This window comes from Lepidothrix coronata, unplaced genomic scaffold (genome assembly GCF_001604755.1).
Source record: "Lepidothrix coronata isolate B3197 unplaced genomic scaffold, Lepidothrix_coronata-1.0 Scaffold52, whole genome shotgun sequence".
NCBI classification, from domain to species: domain Eukaryota; kingdom Metazoa; phylum Chordata; class Aves; order Passeriformes; family Pipridae; genus Lepidothrix; species Lepidothrix coronata.
The window spans coordinates 4,250,435-4,267,532 of NW_016690232.1; positions in this window are offsets into that span (position 1 = coordinate 4,250,435).

Below are 17,098 nucleotides of genomic sequence, written 5' to 3' on the forward strand. Positions count from 1 at the left end.
ATTTTTATGGATCCCATAAAAGCCTGGGCTGTACTATGAGCCAAACAGCCCTGCAGCTCCTGCTCCCACAGGAGGATGGGATGCAGAAGCATCCCAGAGGGATTGCACAAGCCCAACATCCCAGGCCACAGTCCCATTTCTCCTTCTGGCTTAAAAAGGAAGCTGAGAGTCATTTAAATATTCACATGCCCCAAGCTGAGCAGATGCCTTGACACTCACTGCTCACCCTCTCCTGGCCAGCTCAGGAGAAGGGACGACCCAAGGGTGGTCGTCGGGACCCTCTTGGCACACAAACCATCACTGAATAAAATCAGGATTTATAGGAACAGGGCTGCCTCCCTCCCTGCCTCTCGGGGAGTGCTCTGAGATCTCGGCAGCGGTGTCACGCTGTTCCCAGCAGGGCCGGGAGGGGGTGGAGGGAGGGTCCGTGGCCGTATCGAACTGCTCCGGGCAGGCGTGCAGAACTGCTTGCTGCAGAGATACATTTTCTTTAATTGATGTTGCCTCGCAGCGCAAAGTTACGGCCTGAAAAGTGACTCTGGGAACGAGTGGCATCTCAGCCTTCTATATTTATTCCCCTTCAATGACGTCCATAGCACATTTGCACGGTTTGCAAGTCGATGGCGAGGTTTTTGCCAGCCGCCAGCACTCTCAGCCCAGCTGAGACACCCCTGTCCTTCCTCACCCTGTGTGTCCCACCAGTCCTGAGCTCGTCCCTGTCACCTGCCGAGGGTCAAACCCTCCCACCAGAGCTCAGGAGCAGGCTCAGGATGGGGCAGAGCACGGTTATTCACGATGAGCATCATGCCGAACCCTGCCACAAGTCCTGCCCCAGCCTGGGCTCTGCTCTCCTGGTTTTGCTCTGCAGCTCACGGGATAATTCAATGAAATGTCTGCCTGGTAAATTAGCCCGGCCGCTGCCTCACCAGAATCATCTCCCAGGGCCTAATTGGAAACAAACAGCAGCAGGGGCTGCCTTTTCAAAACAGACTATGGCAGCAAACAACAGGGCAGCTCCCAGGCAGCTGCGACCTGCCCCTGCACGGCCTCTGCCCAGCAGGATTCGGGGGGATCAACCCACAACTGCAAACCCCCAGCCGTGGCGCAGGAAGGGTGCACAGGGAATGCTGAGCTCATGTAAACTCACTGCATGTCAGATGTTCGGCGCTGCGTAAGGGGACAAGCCAAGCTGTGGGGGAGCAGAAACAAGGAGATACCACCCCCAAAAGGAGTCAAGCCAGATGAAATTTTACCCAAAGAATGATGGCAACGTGGGATGCAAGAGGATGCAGGGGGTGGCACCCAGCTGGCAGCCCCCCAGCAGCCCTTCTCTGGTCCCAGGCTTGCTCCTGGGCTTCTTGCCCCAGTCCCAAACTCCTGGGTCACTGTGAAGCCTTAAAACTTCTAATTAATGAATCAGGTGAACCTGCTGCCAGTTCTGCAAGTTATATTGGAATCTGGAGCAGCCTGTGGACAAAAATCACAGTGGTGGCTGGGAAAACTTTGATTTCAGTCTGCTGCAGATAACTCCAAATAAGGTTTTTCCCAGCAGAAGGGGGAGACCCATTTCCTCCCTGAGGCTTTTTCCTGCCGTGATGCTTTTGGTGCCTTGAACCACGTGGGGTTTTCCCAGCAGTTTTGCTGCAGCCAACACCCTGCTCCTGGCCACCACAAGGACAGCCAGGTCACAGAGGTGACCGTCCCCTGCCTGAGGCTCCAGGGATTCGCAGTCAGTCATCAAAACAGAAAATCCATGACCTGCCTGCAAGCCTGCTCTGCCTTTCCCTCCATCATCCACACTGGCTCCTTGGGGCTCCCACCACCTCCTCCCGGACAAGGCATGGGAAAGACAAAATAACCAACAAGGATCTGAAACCAGCTCTTTTCTTGCAGAAGCTCTGCGGAAAATGCAAGATGTGAATTGCAGTTAACAAAAATCAAACCCCTTCAATGGTGGAAGCCACCTGCCAGCCCCCAGCTCCTGGGTGGGCATGAAGGCCTGTGCTCCTGCTGTTAACGCTGTGCTCCTGACCCACTGAGCCCAGAAGATCCCCTCTCTTGCTGTAAAACTGCCAAAAATCACCTTCTTGCCAACCCAGGTTCGCTGTCTCCCAGATTTTTGGAGGAAGGGCGGCTTTGCAGCCTGGGACGTCTCGGGTGCGGATTATCCCAGTATCTCGTTACTTGGGCGTCTCATCTGCCCTTTATCTCTTTAAGCGACTATTCAGCCCGTCTCGCCTGCCTGCATGGATTAACTGCAGCCATGTGTACGACAGAGGGACAGGACAGGACCATCACCGCCATCCTGTCCTCCCCTGCACACACATACAGCAAAAAGCCCGTGACTCAGCCAGGGCTACACCTGGATCATAATTACATCTCCTTCGCGGCCCTTCCTCTTTGCAGAATGGCTTAAAACCCGGGAGAATGACACCTCTCTCCTCATACCCCCAGGCATCTCCTACCCGCTGTGTTTGCTCAGCCCAGTTCAGGAGCCACGGTGGGTGGGTGCAGTCCCGGGAAGGGTGATGTGCAGCCCCGGACACAGGGAAGGTGTCAGACGCAGGCAGCCCACAGTGGGATGCACATGGGAATATCCTCAGCCTGATCCACATGGCTCATGTCCTGCCACTTTGCCCAGGGTTCCTCCTGGGCCAGCTCACGGCAAAAGCCAGGAATGTGTGCCGGGGAGCAGCTCCACTGTGGTCCCAAAATAACCAGGGACAAAACGGGCGGCATCAAGCCAAGTCACACAGAGAAGGGCTTTTGAGATTATCCCGCACGTCAGATCCCCTCGGGCTCTCTGCAGCCAGCCAACACCTGGCCAGTGTCCCTGCCACAGGCACCATCCCTCCCAGCACCCATATATCCCCCAGGATGAGCAGCTGCAGCAGCAGTGTCTGTGCTGGGAGTGGAGTAGGCTCTGGCGAGCTGGAATGCTGGGTGTGCCCCAGGTGAGACCGACCCTTGCCAAAAAGCCAGAGAATTTTTCCACACACCTGTGCTAAAGGTTTGGGACCTGTCTGTGGCCACAGCCAGTGGAAAGCCAGAGCCCTGGCTGGATCCTGCCATACCATGGATCCCTTGAGGACACAAGCCTGGAGAGCAAGGACTCGGGTCTTATTTGCACCCCATATCATCCCTGTCACAGTGGTGCCTGGGTGCTTGCAACATCCAGCACAAGAGATGGATCCTTGTGAGCTCAGAAAGGAGCAGGGAGGGTTATTTGCTTCCACTCTGATGTCACCCTTGGTGCTCTCACACAGCACTGCTGTAGGTGTCCCACGACTGATTTAACCCCTGGTAAAGCACCAACACAGCACAGGCATCAGCCAGCATTCCCAGTACTTGCCCAGAAAAAGGAGAGATGGCACCAGCAAAGCAAAACACGGCAGCAGCAGGGACCTATTTGAAAGCTCTCAGCCTCCAGCCATTCCACACCCTCAAGTAATGGATCAGGATCCTACTGATCCCACAAGCCTGGAGACTCTCCCCAGGAGCAAGACGGAGCCAGCCTCCCTCCGAGGATGCTCCGCTGTTCATTCCCAGCCCCGGGCAGGCCCCTCCAGAACCCTCATTGCTCCAAATGAAACCAATTCCTCACACCAGCAGGCTCTTGCCATCAGGGCAAGGAGATCAAGATCTCAGTGGAATCCCTCCCTTCCCTGGGGGCTGTGAACACACTCCACAGACATCCGATCTTCTCTCCAGTTTGATTTCTCTCTGCTCTGTTACGAGAAGGTGCAGGCACTGCTCTCCAGTGGGGGACTCAGTGACACCAAATGTAACTTCATCCCAGGCACACAGTGGAAGAGGAGGATCAATCCTAGCAGAAGCATTGTGCCACACAGTCCAGAGTACCCCCGCAGAGCATCCCCAACAAGATCCAAACGACCACAGCAGCGAGTTTCCCCCTAAAGACTTTTTTCATTAATCCAGTTTCCCACCAGATTTCTGTGAAACAATTCCAAGGACAACTTCTTCTCTGAGGCTCCAGTTCGTTATCTCCTTCCTTGCCCTGGACATCAGTGCCATCTCACCCTTTCCACCTCATTTCCATCACTCCCATGAAAATTCTTTCCCCAGTTTCCTAGTTCCTACCCTCCTCGTCCCAGTTCCTCCCAGCCTGGTGTAGGAAACAAAACTTGTGCACAACCTTTCCGTGTAGCAGTGAGCTCTGCTCCCAGAGGCAAAGCCCAGGGAAAAAGCTCTGGATGAGGACGGAACCTCTGTAATCCCATCAGCTGCAGCCGCCCCTGACACAGCACAGGGGCCATGCCCGTCGTGCCGGGGCGGATCCGCCGCGCCTCCACGTCACCCAATTTATTTGTTTTGCTAAAATAAAACACAAAATAAATTCCCTGGCTCACCCCTGGGTTTAACCCTTGCCCTCCCGCGGCCTGAGAGCTGGAGGCTGAGACGGCCACTGCGTGTTTGAGGGATGCTGCTCCTCAGGGACCTGCAGGGGATGTTCCCCCACGTCCCGCCAGGATCTGTCCTCCCTCCTATGTCAGTGAAACAGCCGCTATGGAGGGATTCAATTAGCAAAGACATCATTAGGGGTAATTGCACTGTTTACCAGTTAAAAGGAGTGAAGGGAGATTAGCCTTGTGTCTACTCATGAGGAGAGGGGCCACGTCATTCCTTTTGGACCATGAGCTCTCTTTAAATCCCATTTAGAGCCAGGAAAACTACATGGATGTGTGTCAGTGACGCACCACACTGTCCCCTTCATATTTCAGTGCTTGCCTCATATTCTTCTCCCTCAGCCATGGGGCTAGCTGAGATCTCCTCCATCTGCCCACCAGATCCAGATATGGGTTCAACAGGACACAACCATCAGCATCTCTAACAAACTAGGAGCTGAAAAGTGGGGCTGGATAGATCTCTGCCCACTTTCAGCCAGGTAGGTGCCCTTCAGTACCAGGGAACAGACAACCCTCGGACTACCACTGCCTCTCCAACAAAAACAACAACCCTAGGGCTGGTTAGAGCTCAATCCCACTTCCACAGCAGCTGCAAACCTGTATAGTGCTTGGGAAACATCCTTTTTTTCCAAGAGAAAGGGAGATGGAGGGTGCCATGGCCCAGCCCTGGGGAAGAGGGCGCAGGGAAGCGCAGCCTCTTCCTCCGCATGATGCAAGACCTGCTGCTCCAACTGTCAGCATCCCCCCAGCATCTTCGCTTGGAGTAGAAACAGAGATTTATTTTAATGACTCATTAAAGCCTAATTGCATTCAGGCAGCAAAACAGAGAGAGCAGCCTCCCACGTGCACCAGTACTACAGTCGGGAGGGCTCTCGGAGCCTCCCCGAAAGCGCAAGGCAGACAGACTGTCTCTTTTTGGTGGGGCCAGACAGCGGGACCAGCTGCTGGCTCTGGAGCAGCCTGGCTTCGTGGTTGGGATCCAAAAACAACCCAGAAAAGTCCCTGTCTCTTCATTTGCCTCTGTCTGCCCGACGCAACAGCTGCCACCAGCCGCTTATTCCTTTGCTCCAGCGAGGAGACGCAACCTGCCCGGAGCTTGGATGCCCATCTCCAGGGCTTCTGGACAGCAGCTATTTCAGGGGGTGACCATCTTCCAGCCTTAGAGACACGTGTTTGTAACTCCCCATGTCTTTTAAGGACCCCATAATGAGAGCAGGGTGGGATTTGCACAGCAGCAACCACAGGTCACCCCAGCAGAGAGCTGGACATCGCACAGGGAAGGGATGAGCTGCTCCTCCTGTCCCAAGGACATCCCCAAGGGATGGGGGAGAACCAAGTGGTCATGCTAAAATCCAGGTTGCAGGGAAAACAGCCAAAACCCCACCACTGGCAATCTAGGGAAATCCTTGCTACTGACACCACTCTCAGCTACTGAGTCCACGTACCTCACCCTTTCTGGTCAGATTCAGATCCAGTGACAGCCACGTCACCTGTGGGGACAGCAGCTTACAGCTGCTCTGACACCCAGGTATTCCCATCCCCAGGATACACACTGAGAAGCCCATCCTGCACTTCTCACCCACACAGCCAGAATGAATCCAATGTATTTGACCCACGACCCTCTCCTCCCAGAAAGCTGTCCCATGCAGAGATGGGAAAGCCATGGGTCCCCTTTCCCACTGCACAGCTGACACCTACAACAATCCTGACCATGTGCTGTGTGAGGATGGCCCACCTGGGGACAGGCACCCCCGGGATAGACAGGGCTCCCCAGCCACAGCTCTGCTTTCCAAGCCACCAACAATTCATCTGTCAGAGCTGGCCCATCCACCAGGATCCCGACCACAGCCCCACAGCAGTACAGACCAGGGAAAGCTGGAGCCACACACTGCTATGGGCCAATGCAGGGGCACAGCACCCGACCCCAACCCTGTTTGGAGTAAATCCAAGCAGAGTCACTGCAGGATCAGGTCAACCACTGACTTTTCCATAAAGCCATGGGAAAAGCTCACCTGCAGTTGTTTTACAGGGCTAGTCACACTCCTTTCACCCACTGCATCCCAGCTGGAGAGAGGAGGCACATTGCAACCAGGCACAGATGGGTCGACTCAGCAGAGCTAAACTCTTTGCTGGATTTCAGACCAACTATTTTTTTTTCTCGTAATTTATCACACAGCAGGGACACAGACTCATCCATCACTCAGGATGCTCCATCTCACACTGTCGGATCAGGCAGGAGTGGGGCCAGCCAGGATGGTCACACACACACACACACCCCCCAACACACACGCCCAGCAAGAAGGAAAAGAAAACCTAACGTGAAGCCTCTAAATGTTTCCCACAAATGAAGTGTGAAACACGCTTTCAAGAAAACAAGGGTAACGGAGCCACAATAAATATTTCATCCTGGTGGGAAAGCAGCAATGGGGAAAGTCAGGCGGGCAGAGATGCCAGGAGGGATGGGAGACAGTGGGGATGGAGGCTGGAAAGGGAGAAGGGAGAGGCAGCTGGGGTAGGGAAACACGGGAACACCACAGCCTGACCTTATTTCTGTTTGCCGCTCGCCCTGGGGGCTATTGGATTTGAGTCATGACCACAGAGCAGCTCCCTGAAATGGGAGCAGCTCTTGTGTTCCTGTTCATGCCCATGGCTAAAGTGGGTGATCCTGCTCCAGCTGGGAGCTGAGCTCCTCTGAAAGCCCTGTCCTAATGCTTCCCAGCAGACACACAGAGCTTTCTGGCTCTCCTGTTGGTCCATGCACCCAAAATACCCCCCAAATGGTCGGAGGATGCTCTGCCTTTCTCCAGAGAGGAAGGTCTGCCAAGTGGAAAAATCCTTCACACCTGAATTTCACCCTGGAAAGGGTCTTTTGTGCTGCAGCAGTGCTGGGCCAGGCTGCCTCTCCTAAGCAGAGCTCTGGAGCTGGCTGTCCTCAGGCCTATGGCCAGGCTGAAATCCAGCACTTTGGGAAAAGACAGATGAGGATTTCACATCCCAGTGGATGCTTTTCCCTCTTGGCTTTTCAACAGGTGAAAAAGCCCTTCCTAGGAAAATCTTTTTATCCTCCACCCTGGCAAAGTCCAGGTTAGAACCCTTCAGATCCTGCAGAGACAACACCAAATGCCAACCAGCAGCCCCAGTACACCCAGTACCCTCAAACAGCATCGTGGAGGAACTCCATGGTTTAGGCAAGCGAGGGACAAGGCTGGGAGAGAGGAAAAAAAAGCCCCAGAAACACAAGCCTCGATCAGGGTGGAATATTCCACCACCCCTTAGAAAATCTCTCTGCTGGAGAGACAATCAATAGTACACAAATGAAATTCAGCTGAAAACACTAAATGTTTCCACATGCCCTTTTGGAGGGAATAAAATCCTCCAGGATAACCTTAGGAGAAAACAAAAGCCAGGCAAATAGCTTGAGCGCAGGTCTCCTTTAATTACCACAGCCCGGTGAGAGATAAAACAGAGATCCTTTGGAATAAACAAAAGGATTTGATTTCTTCCACTTCAGCAAAGGCAGCCACCATTTCTGTGGAGAGGTTTGGTAGCGAGGTTGGGGATTTGATGGGCCATCATGTCCTTGCTAAATGGCAAAGCTTTGGGCTCCCAGAGAGGGAGCAGGAGGCTGAGCCCCAGGCTTGGGACTTTCAAAACTTCAAATGGCTGCAAAGAAGTAGGTTTAGAGATGGGAAAACTATGTCCTACCCACCCGAGCCACGGGAAGAGTTCACAGGGACTGAACAAACCCAGCGCAGCACGAAGCTGAACGACACAACGCCGAGAAAATGAGTCAGGACCTTGCAGGGCACCACAAACCCGGAGCTTCGCCCAGACGAAGCTGCGGTGCAGGGGCTCGACGCAGCCCCGGGATGCAGGGAGCAGGATGCTGCTGGGAGCTGGGTGATGCTGGGGCCATCGCCCCCGAGCATCCCAGCCGGTCGTGCCCGGCGCCCCAAGCAGCCTGGGATCCCCCCTTCCCCACCGCAGTCCCAAACCATGCGAGAGCCTTTCCCTGGCCCCGACCCCCCGGAGAGCCGCGGAGCAGGGGAGGCGGGTAGTGGGATGCCCGAGCCGTACCTGGGTGCCCGGGCCGGCCAGGAGCGGGCGGCGGGTCCGGAGCGCGGCGGTGGCTGGCGGGGCGGGGGCGGACCGGAGGAGGAGGAGGAAGAGGAGAAGGGGAAGGGCAGTAATAACAGCGGTAATAATAAATAATAGGAAAAGGAATAATCACCGGAGCGGCGGAGCGGGAGCGCCCAGACGAGTCCGGCCGCGGGGGAGGAGTTTGCTAGGGCCGGAGCTGCCGCCCCCAGCACCGCCCCCGGCCCCACGGTGGGGGAAAGAGGGGGAACACCCTCTCAAAACAAGGAGCCCAATCCTCTCCCGCGGGAGCACACAGTGGCAGCACCCCTGAACTCTCTGGTATCTCCAGGGTACCACCAAAGCCAAGTCCTGCAGCACCCCAAGCATCCCCAAACCACCCCTGCACTTCCGAGCACCCCTCAGAGTTCCTGCTGTCAGCACTGCCTCGGCCTCACGCTGGGTGTCCAGAGGCTCTGGCTTGATCCATTCACTATGTCCAGGTACCCACACACCTCTGGCCCTGCAAACAGCCAGGAATAAAACCCTTCACGCCGCTACCAGAGGTATGAGCCAGGGCCGGGGGTGGGGATGTCAAGCCTATCCACCATTTTTGAAACAGGACGACCCCCTCCCCATGACTCCCTGTAAATCACATCTTTGTTAAGCAGACACCAGCGCGAGGCCGGCAGCACTGCCGGCTCTGCCGCAAGCTCAGCCCATCACTGCATGGCCCCGAGCACATGCTGGCACTGGGGAGGGACACATACATGAGAGGTGCTGCCCCCCAGTAAGTGTTTCCAGCTCCTAGAAAGCTTTGGAGCTCCAAACTAGGAGTTTAAGCTGGAGAAAAGTACAGCTTGCAGCTGGCACTGCCTTTGGAAGTGGCGAGCCGCTCACTGCTGCGAGCCACGATAACGATAATTGAATCTCATGCCTTGCACCACGAGCTGACCGCTGTGAGCATCAACATTACTGTGCCAGGAGAACACGTGTTTGCCTGTTTCTCTCTGATTTCAGTCTCTATGGGGCACAAGAGCCATGGCAAGGCATTGCAGGGTTGGTGGGATTAATGCAGAACCTCCGCCACAGCGAGGCTGTCAAACCTTCCCGTGCCTCAGTTTCCCTGTTTCTAAGTAACAGACACCATCAATACTTTTCCTCCCTGTAGAGCAAGCTTTAAATCTGGGCAGAAAACACCACTCACCTTCTCCTCTGTCACTCTTGCTGTCCGTCAGGGCACCCCATTGCCCATGGATTCTCTCTCCGTTCTTCCAGTCCAGCCCTCAGAGCTCCTCAGTGCCAGTGCCAGAAGCTCGATCCGCTGATTCCTCCCTGGGATCCAGCAGCAGAGCTGAGCCGGGAGGAAATAAAGGCTCGTTTGGATGCAAACGGCTCTGTGCCCTTAGCAAAAGGGCAGGATGAATTATGAAATGCAAAGGCGAGATAAGTGGATCCCGTCACAGCACTTACCCTCTGTGCCGCAGGATCCAAGCGCCTGCCGGCTGTGGGATGAAGGGTTGTGTGGCACACAGGAACACCCACACAGAGTCCAGGCTGGGGGGAGCCTCCCTATTCCCCTGACAATAACGAAATCCACGTTATCCACTCCAGCACACCAGGGGGCTGACAAATATGGAGAAGCATCGAGGGAGGAAAGCAAGCACATGGAGCATTTCTGTGGAGGGTAGTAAAGATGCATTTTCCTCTTAGCTGGGCTTCAGAGCTGCTGGAGGGATGGGAATTAGAGACATCCAGGCGAGAACAGAGGAGGAGGAGGAGGCCAAGAGAAGTGAGAAAGTAATTTCCTGGGCTGCTCTGGGCAGGATGCGAGGAGGTGATGACGGCCCAGGATGCAGGGAGAGCCACTTCTCCCCTCAGCAAGTGCTTCCAGGGCCATGGGAAGCATTGTTACAGCTAATTCAGGAACTGACATTTTGCCATTTCCATGGATGGACATGGAAAAGACTTTCTTTGGGATTGAGGAGTCACTAGGCTAACACAGAGCTGAGATTGCCCGGGTCCAGATCACACTCCTCCATCACCCCCCGTGGCTCTGGCCCAAAGCAGGCGGGCGCTGCAGGAGATCACAGCAAAGCAAATGTGAAACAGCATCGCTCCAGCGAGCAGGTTATCAGCTTGCCTGATTCCAATGTTGGTCTCATTTTTCCCCCCTCAAGCTGTCTTTCCTATTGTTGTTTCATTATTCTTTAAAGCAACGCATGGGTGACCAAACAGAACAGAAAAGGTGGGATTCCCGCTTTGTGGTGGCTCAGAAAAGCTTGGAAACAGGAGCACCAGATGCTCTGTTCCAGGGAAAATAAACCCAAAGTTTTGCTTTTCAGTCGATGGGGTTTTAAATAAAACACATGGTTTGGGAGGCTCAGCTGGCATGTTTGGAGTGTTTGAGGTTAACACTACCAGCAAATCAAGCAGCAGTTTGATACACAATACTTTTCAAGTTCTTATTTCAGTTTCTTTTGGGGCAAGGGAAACACAAAGCACCTGCAAAGCATCCTGCCTCGCTGGCATCTCGGGATCTGCTGCTGCCAGGGCACCACACACAGCTGAGCCTGCCCAAGCCCCAGGTACACAGGTACCCTGGCAATACAGGGGTCATGAACCTGCCAGATTCTCACCCTCTGCAGCCCTCAGACATTGCAGTACTCACATGTACAATTGACTTTAAAGATCATAAAAGTATTGCGGCTAAACCTGTATCAGTCCAGGAAGTTCATGTGGGTTTTATGAAATTCTTTCCATCTTTCCAGCACTAAAAAGGATTTCACTGACTAGTTTTACAGCAAAACCGTAAAATATTTTTACTTTCTTCTGGTTTCCCTCTGTTGTAAAAAAAAAAAAATAAATCTAAGCCCCCTGACTTCACTTCTTCACACTGAGACTTCATTCCTTAGGATGAACAAAGTGACACAGAGAATCCTCGTTTAGGTCCTTCTTTCACAATATCTGCACATGCAGAACCCCCAGGACTTCCATGTGCGCGCTTACACAGCCACAGCCACGCTGCAGAGCGTGCTGGAGCCCTCCTGGGTGCCCTTGCCTTGTTGCACCTCACACCCCTTCACTCCAGCACATCCATCATTTCCTTCCTGTTCAGGCCAGCATTTCCACCAGCCCAAAACGCTGATGCTGGAGGACGCTCAGGAGCTGAACCTGCAGCCGCTGGCAGGAGGATTTATTTTGTTCTACGCTAGATCTTGCTTTTATTTTCATTTTCAGCAGAGCCTAGGGCTGTTATATCAATCAGGAAAAGCCTGACAGTGCAATATTCCATCCCAGCCAGCATTCAGCCTGCTCCTCGCAGATTTGGAGCTCTCTAGTTGCCTTGTGTACTCAACATTAGGGCTACTGGGTTGTAAATGGGGACATGGGAAGGAGTTTGGGAGTCAGTCAGGGCACCCCTCAGCCCTCCTCTGTTTCTGCTTGGAGGGTAAGATCATGCATAGAGCTGGTTACAGTGTCTCAGCACGATGCTTTGATACCCATACCCCTCACCACACCTTCATCCCTCTCATCCCCATCCCAGAGCAGATGGCCACAGCCTCCCAAGCCTGCCTGCTCCCTGGGGAGGGCTCAGGAGAGCAGAGAGCTAGTGCACAGCTTCCCCCTCCACGGCACAATCCCCGTGCCAGATGTGCATTCATTAGTCATCGTACACCTCAGTGGGTTCGCTGTTGCCTCCACAAGCGCTGGAAAACAAGCCCAGCCACAAAAGGAACATTCAGCAGGAGCTGACCAGCAGCCCTGACATCTCCACTGTCTGAGGGACATGCTCATCCTGCAACCCAGGGATGCACAACCCCAAATCTGGTACATTCAAGGGAATGCAGAGACCCTGTAATGCTGGTGGGCTGGAGAAGAGACCTGTTATATACCTCTTTAATGGGGCAGATGGCTGTGGTCCCCGAGGAGCTGGTCAAAGTAGGCTGCATTCCCAGAAAAAGGATCCTTCTGCACGACTACAACTATCTAGGAACTCCAAGCTGGGTGTTCATGGCCAAGGCTGCCCACACTGCACTGGGATGAGCAGGGACACACAGGGCTGTCTGCGACAGTGGCATCCTGCTGCGCTGGAGAAGAGACAGAACGAGCCTGGGGTAATATCATTAGCCAGGAGTTATGCTGTCTCCTTCCCAAACAAAGATAAATATCATTAAAGCTCAGCCCTTGAGTATTTTACATCCACATCTGCAATGATGTTCCCCCAGGGTGGGGGTTTACAGCTTTGGGCTTCGATTAGGCAGCAGGGTTGTATTAACCCACTGCACTCCCAGAGCACCAGCCTGGGAGCAAGAACCACTTCCTTCCTTGAGCTGGCTCAGCCTCCCCATCCTGGGGGCATGGGAATCAGCTCAGGAGTCCAAGGGGACCAAGGCACAAGGCTTAAAGCTGTGGAAGGGAAACCCAGGCAGCCCATGGGGTGCTTTATCCATGAGCTCCTACATCCTTACCTTGAGATAGTCCAGGCGTGGGGAAAACATCCCATGTTACATTTTAGACTGTTCAGTCAAAAACTAGGATGTTTGCCCTGAGCTGGGTAAACACATCCCTCTGGATTTGTCCTCCCCAGTGTGAGCCACACAAAGGGAACAGGCTTCCTCACATGGGGTCTGGGCAAGTTTGGCATGAAAAGGGAGGAAGGGACACTTGGGGCAAAAACACCAGCTGTATCCACTGGGATGTCTCCTGGAATGCTGGTGCCCACGGAAAACTTGGATAAATTAAAAAAACCTGTTGATTTTCATCCCCTTTGCCCAGCACCCTTGAGGAGGCAGGGTTTTTCCCAGCCAACACAGGGATCCCACAGGGAAAGTGCCACCACTCTCTCCATCACTAGCAGGTGCAGCTCTGGCATGAGCCACACCTTTCCTTTTGCCCTCCCACAAACACAAAACCTAAATATTTGATGGATCTGAACAGCTTTTCCTGGCTCTGGAGAGGAAATGCTGCACCACATAAGCAACCTGGGGCTCTCCAGTAAGGAAAAAAAAAGGCTTTTGGGGTTTCACCCTGCTCTGGTGCCCATGGAAGGGCCCCTGGTTAGGGGAGAGGGGCTGGGGGGAGGTGATGCCAGTCAGCTCTTGTGTGAGCCAGGGATTTCCTTGGTGCATCGATCGGCTGAGGGGTCTCTGTGCCTGCCAAACCACAGCCCTGCTTGGCTTGGCAGAGGACCATCGATCGCTGTGGGCACAGCCACAGCGCTGGGTTTGTAGGGAAAACATGCCCTGTGGGATTTAAGGGATTTGGCTCTAAGCAGGGCCAACACCAGGCACAGGGAAAAGCCCACCCCAGCACAAGGGAGAGACTGGGTGATGGGAATGGGAAGGAAGGACAGAGCAGAAAATTAACTCCTTCCAGCCAAGTGCGACCTTACCACACGTACACTGACAACTTCTACAGGCTCATGGTAACACGCTCTGTGGTTTGGTTGGAGGATCCTCCCAGGGGTCACCCACAGGCCATCCATGTGACAGAGCAGCACAGGGCAAATCTACAGGGATGAAGCCAGGCTTGTGCTGGCCAGAGACAGCTCAAGGGCCACCAGCAAGGAGCAGTGGGTGCAGAGGTGCTACCCCAACCCAAACCAGCACACCTAAGCCCCAGCACAGGGCAGGGCTGAAACCCCCACCGTGGTGGAGCCCCTGGAAGGTTTTCTCCTCTCTTTCTTTTACCAGCAGAGCCCTTCCCAACCTCCCTGACTGCACAGGAGCCTTTCAAAGCCACATTCTGGCCATAATGAGCACAGCAGTGCCTGCCAAACCCCATCACTGGCTGCAGGCAGATGAGCCCAGCTCTACTCTCCTCTAGCATAGCTGGGAGGGATATAGAGAAAACTGAGAAGTTACCCTGATGACCACCCAGCCAGCCCCCCAGGAACCTGTAGGGTTCCAGATACCTGTATTCCCACCTTTCCTGCTCTTCTTCATGCTCCTGTCATATGTCAGCTCCTTCCCAAGTAGCTGCAAGCCCAGGAGCAGATGGAGCTGCTATGAACAAGCTCAGGAGAGCCACGACGAGCCAGGCTGCTACCAAGGCAGCCCCAAGCCTTCCTGCAGCACATAGGCCTGGAAATCCTGGGAGGTGCTCACGGGGCATCGGTGGCCAGGACAGGGATGAGTGACAGCACCTTCCCCTCACATTGCCGAGCCGTGCAGCCCACTTTGGGAGGCTGGGAAGGACGTTCAGCCCCAGTTTCTGGCCCATTAGTTTCCCTTCCCGCAATCACCTTCTCCGGCTGCGTTACCCCCGGGTGCACCGGGAGCCGCATGCGGCAGCATGGGGCGGGATGCCTGGCCTCACGCAGCCTGGACACAGCCACACGTGCTGTGGGAGCACGGGGAGGTCATCCATGGGTTACCAAAATGCAGCAGGAGCAGAGCGTGGGCTGAGGCTGCAGCACCGAAAGGTTTTCAAGTACCCTCAGTGCCTGGGGAGCGGCGCTTGCCACCATCCCAACTCCTCTCCATCCTGCTCCCGAAGTGGCCAGGCCACCAAAATGAGCCGGTCCCACACTCCTTGCAGCCCCTGCAATGTCTGGAAGCGCTGGGGAGAGTATTGGGGGCAGCTACGGCCCCTAAAGCATCCCTGCCTGCCCGGCCCCTGCCCGCTCCAGCGTAGCCCAGACTTGTCCTCATTTCAGGCTGGGCCTGGCCCCAGAGGTAGCGAGATGATGCCAAACCTCCTAATGGAGCTTGACAGCAGTGGGATTAAAAGCACAAGTGAGATCACAACCCCTCTGCAATCAGCTTCTGCCCTGGAAGAGCCGAATCAGAACAGAAACCTCCTGGCAGTGGGGAGGGGGTGATGAGCCCACACACATGCAGGGTGAGGGCAGCAGGGGCTGGGGGGAACCTCATCCATCCCCTTGCTTGCCTTGACCAACTCACTGGCAATAGGAAGGAGCCAATTTCCACCCCCCAGGCAGTACCAGTGAAGGGTTTCACCAGAAACAGCCCCAATTCCAACTGGTCCTAAACTGTGGCTGCAGAACAGCCCATGCCATGTACCCCTTCCTCTTGCTGCCTGAGAGCTCAAGGCATCCCACAGCACCCACAAGGACACCTCCTCTTCTCCCTCTCCTTTGCGTGCTCTGGAGTGGTGCCACTGACTCTGGAAACATCATCTGAGCAGGTAGGTCCAAGACAGAGAGGAGATGGGAGAACTCACTTGGTGCAAGTGGGTGCTCAGGAGGACACCCACAGCCCCCATTTCTGTGGGATGGGGTGTGCACAGACCCTTGCAGGCAGCACCAGGCCCAGGAGCACAGCCCTGCTTCAACTAAATGGCAGCACTGACCCATTTCCCAACCCTGGGATGCTCCAGCAGTACTGCTGCCACAGGTCTCCTTCATACTCCTTCCTGCCAGCAGGAGTATCTCAGCATTTCCCCCCAAACCCACCCAAACGGGCCTTTGCAGAGATTAAGTGTTGGTCAGCTTGCATGACCCATCCCAGGGGCGCCCTCCAAGTCACCCTCCAAAAATTCAGCAAGGCACAAGCACCATCCCCATCTCTGCTCATCCAAAACCCAGCAGCCAGAGGCTGCTCTCCTGCCTGGCAGTCATTTGCTCCCAGCAAAATGCAAGGGAAAAACAGGGCTTTTTACTGCAAGAAAAAGGGAGCCACTCCAGGGACCAGTGGGAAAGCTGACGGGTCTTGGCATAGCACTCAGGCTGAAAAGCTCCAGCTCCAGACCTTATTTTGCAGTGACCTGTAGCAAGAATTGGCTTTCCCGTTTTTCTTGCCAAATGGAAAGAAAAAGAAATCCTTCCAGGTCAGAGGAAAGAAAAGCATTTACTCGTGGGTCAAGTGAAACAATCTGATGCAGGGTTGAGTGCACTTTTATCCTCCCCAAACCAGGAAAGGATTCAATTTCCAGCTGAAAAAACCCCACATCTAAAAATAAACAGACAAATGTTTTTAGGGTCAGAAGCACTCAGTTTTGGTTTTCAAGTCCAAATGATTTGCTCAGTTGAACCCCATGTTCCAGAGCACGGGTTGACTCAAAAGTGCAGAGGGGTGGGGAGGGATGGGCTGATGCATGAATCTGGAAAATTTCAGTCTCGCTGAGATGGCACCAGTCACAGAGACCACCACAGGGCCAGCCTGGGACCTCTGTGTCCCCAGCATTCAGCCTGGGTACCCCAAACTTCTGCCCAGCCCTCCTGCAACCCAGAGCACCGTGAGGGAGGTGTTTGGCCACCTCTGCAGCACTGTGCTCATCCAAAGCGAGCTGTCACCTTCCATCCTCCTCCCCAGCCAAATACCTCCTGACAGCCCGCTTAGAACTCAAAGCGCCCGATTACCACCACGCCAGGCAGCTGCTTGCAGGTGCCAGGAGAACCTTTTCCTGGCATACCCCTCAAAACAAAATCCCTGCCCAGAGCATCACTCCTCACCCTTTCCAGACTCACCCACAACCCAGGATCCTTCCTGAGGTGGTCCAGGTCTGGCTCTGCTCTTACATACATGGCCCCAGCCACGGGGACACCACGTTTCCATCACCTCCTTTCCACCACCCCAGTGGGGAGCAGAGCCACCCGCCCCAGCTCCATCCACCTGCCAGGGCTGACC